An 18340-nucleotide genomic window follows, 5' to 3' on the forward strand; every position below is an offset into this window, starting at 1 on the left:
TATACTGCACCCTACTTTATAAAAATAATTAAGTCTTAGCATTATCTAGTCCTGTCTAGTATAGGGAGGTATGCTAAGTGCAGGACTCCACATTCTACTGTGAATTCAGTAAATTTTAATAGCATGCTTCCTATTACCTTTATCGGAGAAATTAACATTTAACCTATATTGTGTCAACATTCCTAATTAACCCGCAAATTTTAAATGAAAACAAGACTACGTTTCTGGTTTGTCGTAGACCATTATCAGATCACGACGTCATAATGGTTAAGGTTAGACTGAAACGTCGTCTAGTTTGTATTTATAATCTGTAGAATAGCAGTGAATTCAGAATATTGGTTGATTGCATTGGGAGGAATAGATGAACCTAAGGTGTATAAATTAAGAATAAAATTATTCTTATAAGAAAATAATAAAAAATAATTTGGCTGGATCCGAGGAAGGAGAGAATAGTTACAATTCCTTGAATCAAAAACCCTTCACTAGCATCTAGACAGCCTACTTTTCCTCTCCTCTCCGCTGAATTGAGGTTTTAATTTAGGTCTTGCGTATGTAATAATAAAAAAAAAAGTTACGGTGGTCTTCGGTAATCAAAAATGGTTGGGCGCAAAAAGAATACAATGTATATTATATAGATTTAATAAAAGTAAACGAAGAGTTATGTAGTGTGTTTCGGACAGAATAGGTTATGACTGTTTTTCAATAGCCTGTAATGTAAGCCTTAAAATATACATCAGACACACAAATAAGATACATGTACATCAGATATGGATGGATAAGGTGTCTGATAAGGTCTGATAAGGTGTCTTGTGATTGATTTCACAAAAAGCATTTTCGAATATAAATATATCTTTGTATTATACAAATTTTGATTCATTTATAATTAATATTCTACTCTACAACTATGAAATAATTACTATCCTACTGTACAACTATGATATACTCCTTAGTATTAAGTAGACTGAAAGCCAATAATGTTAAGTTGGTTCATAATGCCTAGGCATAATAGAGGCTCTCTTTGCATTGCAACCCACTATTGTAAATACAAAATCTCAATGTACTGTTTGCAAAGACATAAAATAAATAAATAAATAAATAAATAAATAAATAAATAAAGAGGTGGAAGGCAGGAGCACGAGGTCGGGATAAAGTTGTTGGCTGGGGCAAGGGAAAGGTTGAGGTGCTGGCTAAGGTTTTTTTTTTTTTTAAGTTAAATTATTTTTTGGGAGGAGCCGATCATGATAGGTGGAGTTGGAAAACTGAAGGAACTTCTCAACGTAGGGTTTGAGTTGGGGGAAAAAAATCTGACATGCCAGGCGAGATTTGGTGAAGTGTATAGGTAATGGAAGAAGCCAACGAACCCAGAGCAGCTGGGTGGAAGTGCAGGGTGATGAGACTCAAGTAACCACTACACTATGTTTTACATAGAGCCCGGATAGCTCAGTCGGTAGAGCATTAGGCTTTTAACCTAAGGGTCCAGGGTTCGAGTCCCTGTTCGGGCTAGTGTTTTCGTTTTCAAGGTCACGTCACTGGCAATGTATTTTAACAAGCTAACAGAACAATAATTTTTTTAAAGCAATGTTTCTTAAACATCTAAGTATATTACTTATAAATCAGCTTTTATTAAAGTTTATTAAACATCCGTGCTAAATCATTCACTGTTCTACCACATTAAGTATGATGGGAGGAGCGCTAAACCCGTAGGATTAAACAGCGCACGTGGGGGGGTGTAAGGTATTCAGGCTCAATTCAGGGAACCGGAGCAGATCCAATTCCCTAGATCAAGAGCCTCTCACCAGCGTCAAGGAACCTCCCTTGAAGGGTGTTTTACCACAGTGCATGTCGATACATAGTTTTAAGAAAAACAGCTACAAAGTACATATGTTCCTTCTCGGCCTCTTCAATTTGTTGTGTGTGTATATGTATATACATCCAATAAGATCACAGTAAACGGGTCATATCACAATATGCTGAATCACTGTGAAAAAATTAGTGAAATTCCAAGTGATTTCGTGATTTTTCACATTATCAAGGAACTGTAAAAATAAAAGAAAGGCATATAAGAACGATATTACACCTCGCCGTCAACTTACAACACCTGACCTTCATATGATGAGGTAGGTAGGTGGTCAAGAACCTGTCACAGCTTATATTCTGCCCATGCTTTAAGATTTTAACTTGTCGAATCGATCTTCAATTCTTCTCAAATTTTATTAATTATAAATGAATCCAGTTTGTATAATCCAAATACAATATTTATATTAATTTGACTATTTTTTGTAAGGCTTGATTCTATTTCTCTCAACCATGGACCTGTTTGACACAACTTTCTCGGCCTTTTGAAAATCAATTAGATGGTTATTATAATAAAAAAAAGAAGCGCTAAACCACAAGGGCTATACAGCGCTGAAATTAGATGGTTAAAATCTCTCACATGAATAAAAAGATTCATTAGAACCTTGTCCACTTCTAATGCTATATTTATGCTGTTGTAATCTTAGTTCAAGACTTTTCCCAGTTTGTAATAAACTATGATTTTTGCAAGGAATGTTGTAAACACAGCCGTCAGCATTTTTGGGGGATTTTTTTTATCAAAAGTTCTTTTACTGTATCAAGATTTTAAAATACAACTTTGATATTAAAATTCTTAAGTAAAAAATGTATATCAAGAAAGTTTTCATGGTAAGGGAGAAGCAGCATATTTTTAGTTGAATAAGGCTGGCTGTCATTTCTTGAATTTTAAAATGCATTTCTAGCAATTTTAAAAGATTTATCAATTAAGTGTTTTGGGTATTTTAGATCACTAGCTATTTCATAAATTTTCAAAAAAATTTTCATCTATGAACTCTGGGCTGCAAATATGCAAAGCTCTCAAAAACACTGATGAGAATACAGAAAGTTTAACTATCATAATAAGAATAACAGTTAACATAAGAAGAGTTATTTGTTGGTTTTCTGTAAATTATAAATTTAAAATCATGGTTCCCCTTAATAATTAAAACATCTAGAAAAGGTACTGAAATATTTTGTTCAAATTCAACAGTAAAATTTATGGAATGAGCTAGACTATTAATATACATTGTTTTAAGAAGAGCTAAAAAGGTATGTTCATTCTAACCTCCTGGATGTGTTACTTGATAAATGCTACTGGATATTTGTTTCTGAATGTGTTACTGGATATGTGTTACTAGATATGCGCTGCTGGGTATGTGCTACTGGACAAGTTACTGGATATATGCTAATTGATGTGCTGCTGGATATATGCTACTGGACAAGAGCTGCTGAATGTGCTACTGGCTGTGCTTAGTATATACTAGTGGATATGTGCTACTTGATATGTGCTGCTGGATATATGTACTAGATATGTGTACTTGGACATGTACTACCAGAATAAACGTGCACTGAATGACTTAATGAAATAACAATAGTGAGCAATGTCTATATGAAAAATAACCGATGAAAAAGGCAATAAGAAATATACAAGAATATAAATGCAATTATAAATAAAAACAAGAAAACAATCATTAGGTATAAATTATTCACAATGAAGCGGAAAACCCGCTAGGGTCATACAGCACCTGGGGTGGGACATGAAAGGTAATCAGATCAAAGGAATAGGGTAGGTCTAGTTCCTTGGATCAAGATCTCATCACCGGCATGTAGGAGCCACCCCTGAAGACATTAAATATAAAATAACGATGTTACAAAGACAATTTTTGAAGCAGCTACTCACACTAAGCTCGTCCTCAATCTGACCGGCTGTTATATTTCATAATTTACAAGTTTCTGAGTGGCGTTCAGAGTGTCTGGTTGTTATAGCCGGTGCAGGAACACATTACGCGCGTTAATCGAAATTAATAACACAGATTCACAGTGAAAAGTACACATTTTTTTAGTAAATAATGTGAGTGTAGCGGTGGTGCAGTTCCCGCCTCGCAGCCTCGCACTCACTCTTCTCCCGCCAAAAACACCTCACTTGTTTCTTTATCTTCTAATACTTAATTTATTTCTTTTCTTTATTACACGCATACGTTACTTTTTACGACTAAATTTTTCACGTATAAAATATTTGGAAATAATAGTGTTTAAATCCATAAAACCTTGTAAAAAGCAATGTTGACATTTGACGAGTCAGTTAATTACCAGATGTTGTGAGCGGTAATTATTATTATTATATTTGTGGGAGAAACACTAAACCCGGAGGGTCATGCAGCAGTTGGGTTGGATCCAAGAAAGAGGATTATTACTACAGTTCCTTGAAACAAGAGCCTATGATCGATATGAAAGCCTTGCCTTGATAGCGAGAAGACAGGCATCACCTTATATATTGAGATACACATTTATATCAAACTTATAACAATGGTTATAAATGACCATAATTTTTAAAGGGGTGGACCGGTAAGCCAGCGGAAGGCCTCGGTCAGATGACCAAAAGCTCCAAAGGCGGGTCATCATCTGACTAAGACCCGCGTCAGGAAACATTTGTCCTGTTTCCTGACGAACCTTACCTAACCTAACCTATCAAACTTATTAGTGGCTCCTGGCCCCGCCTCTTCGCTGGTCGCTACTACATCCACTCTTCCGGCCCTAAGAACCTTATCGTACCTCTTTTTAAAGCTATGTATGGATCCTGCCTCTACTACTTCACTATCACTCATCGGAGTTTTCAACTTCCAGTTGCACTCCAATATGGGCATGACGTACACGGTGTACAGTGTCGTGAATGACTCCTTACATAGATGTCGAATGTGTGTGTACGTGTGTGTGTGTGTGTGTGTGTGTGTGTGTGTGTGTGTGTGTGTGTGTGTGTGTGTGTGTGTGTGTGTGTGTGTGTGTGTGTGTGTGTGTGTGTGTATTTACCTATTTGTGGTTGCAAGGGTCGAATTATAGTTCCTGTCCCCGCCTCTTCGCTGATCGCTGCTAGGTTCACTCTTTCCCTGCTCGAGATTTATCGTATCTCATTTTTTTTTTTGCATCACTCTCCAGATTTTTCCCACTTCCTAACAACTATGTGGCTGAAGAAACACTTCTTAACATCCCTGTTACTCATCTGAGTCTTCAACTTCCATCTGTAACCCTTTGTCGCTGTGTCCCATCTCTGAAACATTCTGTCTCTATCTACTTGTCAATTCCTCTCAGTAGTTTGTATGTCGTTTTCATGTCCTGCCCCATCTCTCCTGTCCTCCAGTGTCTTCAGGCCGATTTCCCTTAACCTCTCCTCGTAGGACATACCCCTTAGCTCCGGGACTAGTCTTCTAATTTCTTTACGTGCTTGACCAGGTGTGGGTTCAATACTGGTACTGCATACTCCAATATGGGCTTGACGTACGTGGTGTACAGAGTATTGCACGATTCTTTGCTAAGGTGTCGAAATTCTATTCTTAGAGTTTGCCAGGCGTCCAGATATTGCAGCAGTTATTTGGATGATGTGCGCCTCAGGAGATGTGCTCGGTATTATATTCAACCCAAGATCCTTTTCCCTGAGTGACGTTTGCAGTCTTTGGCCCCGTAGCCTGTACTCTGTCTGCCGTCTTCTTTGACCTTCCCCAATCTTCATGACTTTGCATTTGGTGGGGGTTAAACTCCAGGAGCTAGTTGTTAGACCAGCTTGTAGCCTGTCCAGACTCTTTTGTAGTTCTATCTGATCCTTATCCATTTGAATTCTCCCCATCAGCTTTACGTCGTCTGCAAACAGGCACATATCTGAATTTATCCTTTCCGTCATGGCATTCACATATACCAGAAACAGCACCGGCCCTAGGACTGACCCCTGTGGAACCCCGCTCGTCACAGGCGTCCACTCTGACACAACGTCACGTACCGTCACTCGTTGTTTCCTTTCTGTCAGGTATTCTGTGATCCATTGCATTGCCGTTCCTGTTATTCGTGCCTGATCCTCTAGCTTTTGCATCAATTTCTTGTGTGGAACAGTGTCGAAAGCCTTCTTACAATCCAAAAAAATGCAGGCTACCCACCCATCTCTCTCTCCTGCCTAACTTCTGTCACCCTGTAGTAAAACTCGAGTAGGTTTGTGACAGAAGATTTCCCTTCCTGGAACCGTGCTGGTTATCGTGTATAAGCTCATTCCTTTCTAGGTGCTCCACCAGTCTTTTCTTGATAACCTTCTCCTTGATTTTGCATACTATACATGTCAGTGACATTAGTCTGTGGTTTAATGCTACCTGCCTGTCTTCTTTCTTAAAGAGTGGGACTACATTTGCTATCTTCCATACCTCAGGTAGTTGACCTGTTTCGATAGATGTGTTGAAGATTGTTGTTAGTGGCATACACAGCGCCCCTGTTCCCTCTCCCAGGATTCACGGAGAGATGTCTGGTCCCACCGCCTTTGAGGTATCTTGCTCACTGAGCAGCCTCTTCACCTCCTCCTCGGTTGTATGTAATGTCTTCAGCACTTGCTGGTGTAACGACCACCACTGCCTTATCCAAGTCATTCCACTTTTCAAGCACCCTGAGACTAAAGAAATATTTACTTACATCTCTATGGCTCACTTGTGTCTTTAGAGTCCACATGTGTTCCCTTGATCCTGGTCCTCTTAATTCAAACAGTCTGTTTCTATCAGCCCTGTAAATTCTTTTAAGATGTATACAGTAATGTCTCCCATAGTCTTTTTCTCCCCTAAGATCGTCAGGTTCACTTCCATCAACCTTTCCTCATTGTGAATGCATCTCGCTTCTGATACTAGCCTGGTTGCACACCTTTGGCCCTTCCGTGCAGGAACGGCATACTCAGAGATTCGCCTAGCATATCTGGCGTAAAAGATTATAATATCCCCGAAATCCTCTTGATTCTCTGTTACTTGCAGTGTTTCTCCGCCCATGTTGCTCTTTGTGTCCAGTAGGTGTACTTACCTATTTGTACTCACCTATACATAGTTGCATGGATATATTCTCAGATCCTCGATCCGCCTCTTAACTTGTCATTCTCTAGATTCACTCCCTCTTAGCCTTGTAGGCTTTATGGTACCTTCTCTTAAATGTCTGAAGCCTGATTTCACCACTTCCTCACCAAGATCATTCTACTTCCCGACCATTCTGAGACTCAAGAAATACTTTATAACATCCCTGTGGATCATCTGTGACTTTAACTTCTAGTGGTGTCCCCGAGTTCCGTGTCTTCCCTTTCAGACAGCCTATCCCTGTCTACATTATCAATTCCCTGAGTATTTTGTATTTTGTTTCCATGTCCTTTCCCGGTGTTATTCTGTCCTCCAATGTTGTTAGGCCCGATTCTCTCGGTAGCTCGTGCCCCTTAGCTCAGGAACAAACCTTGTTGCATATATTGCACTTTCTCCAGGTTTTTAACACTTTTTTTGAGGTGTGAGTTCCATATTGATGCTGCATACACAAAGAGGGACCTGGAATAACTCGTTTTTGAGATTCTTGAAGGCCAGATGAGCATTGGCTACAGAGGTTATTCGGCTGATGTGAATCTCTGGCGATGTACCGGGCACTTTGTTCACACCTAGATCTTTCTCTACGAGTGAAGTCTGCAGCTTTTGTACCTCTAGTCTATATACAGTTTCCAGTCTTACTTCTCCTTTCCCAATCTTCATGACTTGACATTTACTGGGGATACGTTCAAACAACCACTTATCTAACCACGAAAATGACTACAGAATGCGAAAAGGACTTGGAGGTTATCGTAAGCAGCAATCTTAAATCAAGACAGCAGTGCCTAAGCGTACGTAATAAGGCAAATAGATTACTGGGATTTATATCAAGAAGTGTAAGCAACAAAAGTCCAGCGGTTATACTACCGCTTTATACATCATTAGTAAGGCCTCACCTAGATTATGTAGCTCAGTTCTGGTCTCCATATTACAGAATGGAAATAAATTCGTTAGAAAACATTCAGCGATGAATGACAAAATTTGGAGTGAGATTAATAAGCTGAGAAAGCCTAGGAAACGAATGGATTTGTTAATTAAAAATAGGAGAGGAGAGTTATTACAGGTATCGGGAAAATGGAGGGAATAAATTGGTGGAATTGTTAAATGATGATGAAGATGGGGACACCGTGATTTCGTGTATAGGGCAAGGAGGAATAACATCTTATAGGAGTGAGGAAGAACCAGTTGAGAGTGTGGGGGAAGTTCGCGGATCAGTGGGTAGAATGAAACGTGGTAAAGCGTTAAAAGCAGGTGGGGATATAGTTTAGGAGTGGTTAGTGTTTTTATTTAATAAATGTATGGAAGAGGGTAAGGTACCAAGGGACTGGCAGAGAGCATGCATAGTTCCTTTGTATAAATGCAATGGGGACAAAAGAGAGTGTAAGAATTATAGGGGAATAAGTCTGATGAGTATACCTCGTAAAATGTATGGTAGAGTTTTTTATTGAAAGAATTAAGAGTAAGACGGAGAGCAGGATAGCAGATGAACAAGGAGGCTTTAGGAAGGGTAGAGGGTGTGTAGACTAAGTGTTTGCGGTGAAGCATTTATGTGAACAGTGTATTTAGATCAGGGTAAAGAGGTTTTCGTGGCATTTATGGATTTAGAAAAGGCGTATGATTGGGTGGATAGTGGGGCAATGTAGTAGATGTTGCAAATGTATGGAATAGGGGGTAGGTTATTGTAAGCAGTGAAGAGTCTTTACGAGGATAGTGAGATTATTTCCTAGCAAAAGTAGGCCTTACACAGGGATGTGTGATGTCACCATGGTTATTAAATATATTTACAGATAGGATGTTGGCAAAAGGTGTGGTGTTAAAAGATACAGAATGTAACACAAAGTGGGAGTTGTCACAGTTGCTCTTTGCAGATGACACTGTGCTTTTGGGAGATTCTGAAGAGAAGTTGCAGAGGTTGGTTGATGAGTTTGGTAGGGTATGTAAAAGAAAGAAATTAAAAGTGAATATAGGAAAGAGTAAGGTGTTGAGGATAACCAATAAATTAGGTAACAGAAGATTGGATATCAGATTGGAGGAAGCATGAATGTATTCAGATATTTGGGAGTGGACGTATCAGCAGATGGGTCTATGAAAGATGAGGTGAGTCATTGAATTGACGAGGGAAAACGGTGAGTTGTGCACTGAGGAGTCTGTGGAGACATAGAACTTTATTCATGAAAGCAAAACAGGGAAATGTATGAGAGTATAGTTATACCAACGCTCTTGTATGGATGTGAGGCATTGGCGGTGAATGTTGCAACAAGGAGAAGGCTGGAGGCAGTGGAGATGTCATGTCTGAGGGCACTGTGTGGTGTGAATATAATGCAGAGAATCCGTAGTTTGGAGAGTAGGAAGAGGTTCGGTTTACCAAAACTATTATCCAGAGTGCTAAGGAGGAGTTGTTGAGGTGGCTTGGACATGTAGAGAGGATAGAACAAAATGGAATGACTTCGAGAGTATATAAAGCTGTAGTGGAGGGAAGGCGGGGTAGGGGTCGGCCTAGGAAAAGTTGGAGGAAGAGGGTAAAGGAGGGTTTGTGAGCGAGGGGCTTGGACTTCCAGCAGACGTGCGTGAGTTAGATAAGAGCAAATGAAGACAAATGGTTTATAGGACTTGATGTGCTGTTGGAGTGTAAGCGTTGTAACATGAAAGGATTTAGGGAAACCGGCAGGCCGGACTTGATTCTTGGAGATGGGAAATACAGTGCCGGCACTCTGAGGGAGGGGTGTTAATGTTGCAATTTTTAAACTGTAGTGCAAGACAGTGGCAAGACAGTGATGGAGTGAATGATGATGAAAGTTTTTCTTTTTCGGGCCACTCTGCCTTGGTGGGAAAAGGCCGATGTGTTAATAAATAAATAAATAAATAAATAAATAAATAAATATATATACATATATATATATATATATATATATATATATATATATATATATATATATATATATATATATATATATATATATATAGAGAGAGAGAGAGAGAGAGAGAGAGAGAGAGAGAAATGTTAAAAGCAGGTGGGGATATAGTTTTGGAGTGGTTGGTGCAATTATTTAATAAATGTATGGAAGAGGGTAAGGTACCTAGGGATTGGCAGAGAGCATGCATAGTTCCTTTGTATAAAGGCAAAGGGGATAAAAGAGAGTGCAAAAATTATAGGGGGATAAGTCTGCTGAGTATACCTGGTAAAGTGTATGGTAGAGTTATTATTGAAAGAATTAAGAGTAAGACGGAGAATAGGATAGCAGATGAACAAGGAGGCTTTAGGAAAGGTAGGGGGTGTGTGGACCAGGTGTTTACAGTGAAACATATAAGTGAAGAGTATTTACATAAGGCTAAAGAGGTCTTTGTGGCATTTATGGATTTGGAAAAGGCGTATGACAGGGTGGATAGGGGGGCAATGTGGCAGATGTATGGTATAGGAGGTAGGTTACTGAAAGCAGTGAAGAGTTTTTACGAGGATAGTGAGGCTCAAGTTAGAGTATGTAGGAAAGAGGGAAATTATTTCCCAGTAAAAGTAGGCCTTAGACAAGGATGTGTGATGTCACCGTGGTTGTTTAATATATTTATAGATGGGGTTGTAAGAGAAGTAAATGCGAGGGTCTTGGCAAGAGGCGTGGAGTTAAAAGATAAAGAATCACACACAAAGTGGGAGTTGTCACAGCTGCTCTTTGCTGATGACACTGTGCTCTTGGGAGATTCTGAAGAGAAGTTGCAGAGATTGGTGGATGAATTTGGTAGGGTGTGCAAAAGAAGAAAATTAAAGGTGAATACAGGAAAGAGTAAGGTTATGAGGATAACAAAAAGATTAGGTGATGAAAGATTGAATATCAGATTGGAGGGAGAGAGTATGGAGGAGGTGAATGTATTCAGATATTTGGGAGTGGACGTGTCAGCGGATGGGTCTATGAAAGATGAGGTGAATCATAGAATTGATGAGGGGAAAAGAGTGAGTGGTGCACTTAGGAGTCTGTGGAGACAAAGAACCTTGTCCTTGGAGGCAAAGAGGGGAATGTATGAGAGTATAGTTTTACCAACGCTCTTATATGGGTGTGAAGCATGGGTGATGAATGTTGCAGCGAGGAGAAGGCTGGAGGCAGTGGAGATGTCATGTCTGAGGGCAATGTGTGGTGTGAATATAATGCAGAGAATTCGTAGTTTGGAAGTTAGGAGGAGGTGCGGGATTACCAAAACTGTTGTCCAGAGGGCTGAGGAAGGGTTGTTGAGGTGGTTCGGACATGTAGAGAGAATGGAGCGAAACAGAATGACTTCAAGAGTGTATCAGTCTGTAGTGGAAGGAAGGCGGGGTAGGGGTCGGCCTAGGAAAGGTTGGAGAGAGGGGGTAAAGGAGGTTTTGTGTGCGAGGGGCTTGGACTTCCAGCAGGCATGCGTGAGTGTGTTTGATAGGAGTGAATGGAGACAAATGGTTTTTAATACTTGACGTGCTGTTGGAGTGTGAGCAAAGTAACATTTATGAAGGGGTTCAGGGAAACCGGCAGGCCGGACTTGAGTCCTGGAGATGGGAAGTACAGTGCCTGCACTCTGAAGGAGGGGTGTTAATGTTGCAGTTTAAAAACTGTAGTGTAAAGCACCCTTCTGGCAAGACAGTGATGGAGTGAATGATGGTGAAAGTTTCCCCTGCCTTGGTGGGAATCGGCCAGTGTGATAATAATAAAAATAATATATATACATATATATATATTATTATACCCACGGAATAAGTGGTATTGATAAATAACAATACTGCTCTAGCCAAGGAGTCGAACCCATGCTGTTTTGGCCCGCCTCATGGTGACAGAAAACGCATGACCCTTTAGACCACTAAAGCGTCATGCGTTTTCTCTCACCATGAGGCAGGCCAAAACAGCAAGGGTTCGACTCCTTGGCTAGTGCACAGTTGTTATATATATATATATATATATATATATATATATATATATATATATATATATATATATATATATATATATATATATATATATATATATATATATGCTTTTTGAGGTGGGTATTCAAACATGATGCGGCCGAAATTAATTCTTGAGATACCACTGCCACGATTGTTCTCGGGCCAAGGCAACACACACATAGTTACGTGCTGTGTGCTTGGTTCTTGTAGGATCAGTGGCATAGTGGTAAGGTGATGTGTGCATTGTGCTGTCTCTGGAGGTGAAACAAGGTTCGTAGGATCGAGTCCTGGCTTGCCGCAGTTTGGTAAATGATATATATATATATATATATATATATATATATATATATATATATATATATATATATATATATATATATATATATATATATATATATATTCCCTGAAGCAAGTTTATTCTTTTCTCCGAGGATGAGAGTCACCAGGACAGTTCCAGAGGTGGTACCTCCCTATATAATTTATATATATATATATATATATATATATATATATATATATATATATATCTATATATATATATATATATATGTAATTACCCTAAGAAATATTGTCAACTATATCTAAAATTTCTCTGTACGTATTTCTTTGCCACCGAGTCCTCTTCACGTGAAGCTTTAGGTAGCTCAGTTCACAGTATTTCCTGGCAGCTAATGATGACTGACACATCTCAGGGTGAAAATATCTACATTCATTATCAACGCGACGTCGTTCTTACTGCAAGGCTTCCAGATATGTGGATATTTATAACTTCTAACATAGTGAATGAATGTTCCACGAAGTCTTGATATTCGACTTCACTAAATGATTTTTCAAAGTAAGTCTTTCCTGGAACCATCTATGACTCAGAAAACCTTATATTAATGAAACAGAAAGGCTGGGGGGTGATTGAACTTTAATGGTACTAACCATCACTCAGCCAGTTGTGTTGTGCTCGCATTATTCTGTTTTCTTGCTGCAGTGTAGAAAAAAATCAGAGGGTTGATGAAGGATTAAGGTGAATTAAGAAGGGAAGTCATAATGACATAGGGATTAGTGACTGTTATTTAAAATAAATAATGAGAGAAAGGGGAAAATGAAGGAGAGCGAGAGAGCTCTCATGACTAGCCAGAGAGGGAAAGAAATTGATAAACACTTTCCTGTCAACCAGTGAGAGAGTGAGAGAGAGAGAGTAAGTAAGTTTATTCAGGTATACACAAATACAGTTACATAGAATTATCGTACATAGCAGCATATGTGTAGAGAACCTAGGATAACCCAAAAAAGTCAGACAGAGTGACTTATTTCCATTGGGGTCCTTTTACCTTATTATTATAATATAAAGGTTATAATATTTTCTTATTATTCTACAATGAAGATAACATCTTATTATCATACTAAAAAGACTATCTAATACACGAGGGTCATTAAGACTATCTACAATACGAGGGTCATTACTAGGAATAAGGTAAAATTTACACGTATGTTAGATAAAAAATAGAAAATCATTCCCCTCCCTTTCTGTAGCTACATTCATCAGACACCTTTTGGCACTCTTCTTGAACTGGTTCATGCTATGACTGGCTTTGACATGTGCGGGCAGTCTGTTCCATTCCTTTATTGCTGTACAATAAAAGGTGTTTGAAGCCTGGCCACTGACTGTGGGTACTACAAAGTTGTGCTCTCTCCCCCTAGTACTATGATTGCTGCGGTTCCCAACCTAGACAAAATTGGCAGCAAGATATTCTGGACATTGTTTGTGAGCAATTTTATAAACATGATTTAGCTTCAGTTGTTTTACTCTGTCTTCAACATTCAGCATATCCAACTGCTGTAATTCATCCTGGCCTACATGTTCTCTTGGTCCCAGCCCCAAGATGAATCTTACGATTTTGTTCTGGGTGATTTGCAGTCTATCTTTCAGTTTTTTTGTCAAGGCAGAGTACCATGAAGAGCAAGCGTAATCCATATGGCATTGTATAAGGGCTAGACATAGGGTCCTGCGAGCCTCAGTAGGTAGACACTGTGCTTGTCTATACAGGAGCTTCAGTCTGGCATTCGCTTTCTTTACTACACTGTTCCCTATCAATTCTCCTGACATGCATGGGTCAAAGGGGATTCCCAGATATTTTACTGATGAAACCAAAGTGATGGGCTCCCCATTACACTGAACATTAAAATTATTTAACCTTCTCAGTTTATGTTTCGTGCCAAAGAGAATGGCTTCAGTTTTCCCTAGGTGTAATGATAGGTTGTTGTCTACTAACCATTTGCTGCAGGACTCCAGTTCCAGTCTTAAAACATTAGCAATATCTTGTGGGTCTTTACCTGACACTAACAGAGCACTGTCATCTGCATACAGTAGGAGTTTGCACTTGACACTGATAGGCATATCATTGACATAACATAAGAATAATAAGGGACCCAGAATACTACCTTGGGGAACTCCACATGTTATCGGCAGGGGTTCTGATTCCGTTTTGTTGATTTTGACTATTTGTCTCCTGTTGCTAAGGTAGGACTTAAACCAGTCTACAGAACCTATACCGATAGCTTGAAGTTTCTTACATAATATATTGTGGTTGACAGTATCGAAGGCCTTTTGCAGGTCTAAGGTTACCATACCTATGAGGTTCCCCTTTGACATTTCAGTTCTCAGGTAATCCATCAGATTAATAAGGGAGGTGTCGGTTGAGTAGGATCTTCTAAAGCTCGATTGATAGCTATGGAGAATGCTGTTGTCATTAAGGTACTTAACTACTTGAGAATACACCGCCCTCTCCAGAATTTTAGATATTATACTGAATATACTAACAGGCCTATAGTTGCTTACATCAGACCTATTATTTTTCTTGAAGATAGGAGTAACTCTGGCCTCCTTGAACCCCTCCGGTACGGTATTAGTGGTGATTGATAGATTTATTATGTGAGCAATAGGGATTGACAGTTCAGAAGCACCATCTTTTAGGAACTTAGACGGGATGTTATCAGGGCCTGTGCTCTTAGTTGGGTTTAACCTGCTTAGTTCTTTTTGAATGAAGTCATGAGATACACTTACTAGTTGACAACTGTTTGGGGTTACCCCTTTATTGGTATAGTATGTTTGAAACTTATCAGAGTCTGTGTTAAAGGTATTTGATGCAGCTGATAGTTTACTTACTAGTGTTGATGCAACAGATGTGTAGTAGGAATTAAAGCAATTTGCCACCTTAGATGTTTCGTGGCATACCTCATTATCGATAGTGAGTACTATGTTAGACCTATCTACTGGCTTATGGCTATACCCCAACTGTTTTAGTTGTTGCCAGAGCTTTCTGGGGTTATGCTTATACTCTTCAATTTTTGAGCAATAGTGCTTTGCCTTTGCTCCTTTTATAAGTCTCTGTACTCTGTTCCTCACCCTTTGGAATTCATTTAGTGCTGCAATATCCTGTCTGTTTGCTTTAAATCTTTTTAGCAGCTGTTCTCTGAATTTCATATTATCTGATATCTCAGTAGTCATCCAGGGTTCAGTTCTTCGTTTAATCCTAACCTCTATAACTGGTGCAATATTATCAAGGATGGTAGTGAACATTGTTTTTAATTTTTCCCAGGCATCGTTTACGTCCGTGCAACTTGTTATCTCTGTCCAGTCACAATTGTGTAGCCTATTTACCAGTGTTTCTTTACTGTAGTTTCTAGTTGACCTCATTTTTATTGTCCTGTGTAGGCCTATCCTATCCCTAGTGATTTTCCTGGTGCAGTAAATGATGAAATGATCACTAAGACCTGTGGTAATGACGCCTGACTGACTAATGTTCTCAGCGCGGTTACAAAGTATGTGGTCAATTAGGGTGGCTGAGAACCGTGTGATCCGGGTTGGTGTATTAATTAGTTGAGTGTAGCTATTTAATCCTAGAATTTGCTTATACCTTTTGCATAGCCCGTTATTTTGCTGCTGAAAACAGATATTGAAGTCGCCCAGTATTATTGTCTCGCAATTGTTTTCAACTCCGGACAAGACTGGGAAAGTCTTCTAAGAACTGGTCCTGGGTAGGAGGGCGGTAACTAGTTCCTACTAAGATGGGTTTGGTCTTGGGAAGTAACACTTCAAACCATAGAATCTCCAGTTTATTGTTATTTAAATCAGGTCTTGGGTTGTAAGCTAAGTCATTTCTAATGTAGGCACATACTCCACCACCCTTTCTGTTCCTATCTAAGCGTTTTGTATTGTAACCATCTATTTTGACCTCGTCGTCAGTCACCATATCATCCAACCCAGATTCAGAGATGGCTATAACTGCCGCCCTAATTTTGTTAGCTAGAATCCTAATCTCTGCCAATTTAGGAAGAAGTGATCTTGCATTGACATGAATAAAGTGAAGGCCTGTTTTCATAAAACAATCATAATCATCAATATATGGCAATGGGTCATTTGTATTAAAATTAGGTAAATCAATGTCATCACTGCTAAAGGGTAACTGTGCCAAAGTGCATTTGTTACACACAAAATGAATTCTGGCACCGTTGCTATAATTGTACATACATCCATCATGCACCCACCCCTTACACATTTTACATAAGGTGCCTTTTCTGTTTTTCATGCATACTTTAGTACAGTGTATGCACCTGTTTGATAGTGTTTGAGATAATAATGGCTGTATTGTCTCACATTGACCTATGTATGCATTACATATGGAGTTAAGGTTATCATTCCTAGCTACTAGACCGTCATTATCGCCGTCATTTATCTGTCTGTTTTGCCTCTGCACAATAGTTTGAGGTCCTGGATTAATTTCGATATCACCACTTAAGAGCGCTACAATAAGAGCTGTGTGCCACTGTTTTTGTTTGGGTATGCGGTGTTGCCATACCTTGCGGCGATAGTATCGTAGGGGTTCTTAAATGGAGATATCGTAGGTTGAAGGTAGACACACTTGTTGGATGGTAATATATATTGTCAGTCTGAGATGAAGGAATGGAGCCCAGCTGCCTTGCCTGTCTGCTGAATGGTCTGCCGCCGAGTGAGAGCGGGGCAGAGGTATGAGCCTACACATGTGCATCCCGTGATGTCACACAAAGCCACAGGCCTACAAGGGATCTCGTATCTAAAGCACATGGATGATACTAATATGCTATGCTATATAATACAGGGAATACAGGGATCAGCAACTATGCTGACAATAGTGACATTTACTTTTTTGGTAGGATGGCAACTGTTGGGCTTCTACTGTCCAGGGCGCTGTTACTCCATTCACCTTTTCCAGCCCCCATGACTGATTTCTTTCTTCATGGAATTGAAGAAGAAATATAAATATAATTATGGCAGCCTGTACCCCCCTAATGCCTGCCATTTTCACTCTTCGCTTTTTTACTCATATACAATAATATTTATTTCTCTTTTCCAGTCCCTAGTACACTTGGTATCTGCTTTAGCAATCACCACTGAATTACTAGTAAAATTTCCTCTTCAAAACCCTCTTCACTGCTCACGTTTCCCTTAACTTCACAAACCCCTTTCAGTTAACCCCTTATTACACACTCTCCTTCCCACCTCACTTCACAGTCTGGCTTCACCAATTACCTTCTAACTCCTTTCCATTCTGGTAGACCAGAAAGGTTTAATCAATGGTTTTATCCTTCCAAATCCCCCTCAATTCCATTTATCGGGGGTTGTGTCGTGTTGTTGTCTCCTGACCTGTTCTGCTGACTCAGCCATTTTTAAAACACTGAGGGGAGTAACGCCACCTACAACCTGACTTTCCTTGAGCTTATAGATATATTTGGCTTTTTCTGCTATGATTCTCTCACTGTACACTGGTCAGCTGAATATAGGTCAGCTACTAAAACATTAACCTTGACTATTTAACTATTCACTTCTTTCCCACGACTGGCACTGAGGGATAACCGTCCTATAACCTTGGAGTTTTGTACTGTTGATTTGACGATGTCTCCTGTGTTTCCCTCTCGCTAGCACTGGTACAGGTGATATGATGGTGGTACAGATATGATGCTACTGTCAACAGATGTACGTCAGTAAAGATGAGAATTTCACTTCGCTAGTTGTACGTCTGGCAGTAGCTGCTGTTTGGATGCCGGTCAGCCATGTTTAAATGCTCAATTCTTTCCCTCGTTTGGCACTGAAGAAAAAAGTCCTACAGACCTGTCATTTTCTTGGAGATTTAGTTGATCAGGTTTTCTGCCATGTTGTCTTCCCTTTGAACACTGGTGCAGTTGATATGGAGGTCAGTTATTTCATTGTAGTGGAAAACGTCTCATGTCTGGTTCACGTCTGGCAGCAGGTCTGGGAATGCCGGTCCCTCTTTTGTTATATTAGTCCATTTCGTTGTCGTCACCGTCAGTTTTTATGTCACTATAGGTTACTTGCATGTTGTTGCAGCAGTACTTGCAAATTTGGCCATCACTGGAGTTCGGATAGGCCCAGGGGACGGCAAGATATAGGAGCAGCCTTGTTGCTGCTTGCTGCGGCTGGGATAGAACTGAGAGAGAGAGAGAGAGAGAGAGAGAGAGAGAGAGAGAGAGAGAGAGA

The 18340-nt window shown here is 39.6% G+C and overlaps 1 non-coding gene across 1 annotated transcript; it reads left to right on the forward strand.

The window, feature by feature from the left end:
• Positions 1 to 1429: 1429 nt before the first annotated feature.
• Positions 1430 to 1502, forward strand: TRNAK-UUU (transfer RNA lysine (anticodon UUU)). The gene has a single exon. It is a non-coding gene; the product is annotated as a tRNA-Lys (tRNA).
• Positions 1503 to 18340: the final 16838 nt, after the last annotated feature.

This window comes from Cherax quadricarinatus, chromosome 31 (assembly GCF_038502225.1).
Source record: "Cherax quadricarinatus isolate ZL_2023a chromosome 31, ASM3850222v1, whole genome shotgun sequence".
Taxonomy (NCBI): Eukaryota; Metazoa; Arthropoda; class Malacostraca; order Decapoda; family Parastacidae; genus Cherax; species Cherax quadricarinatus.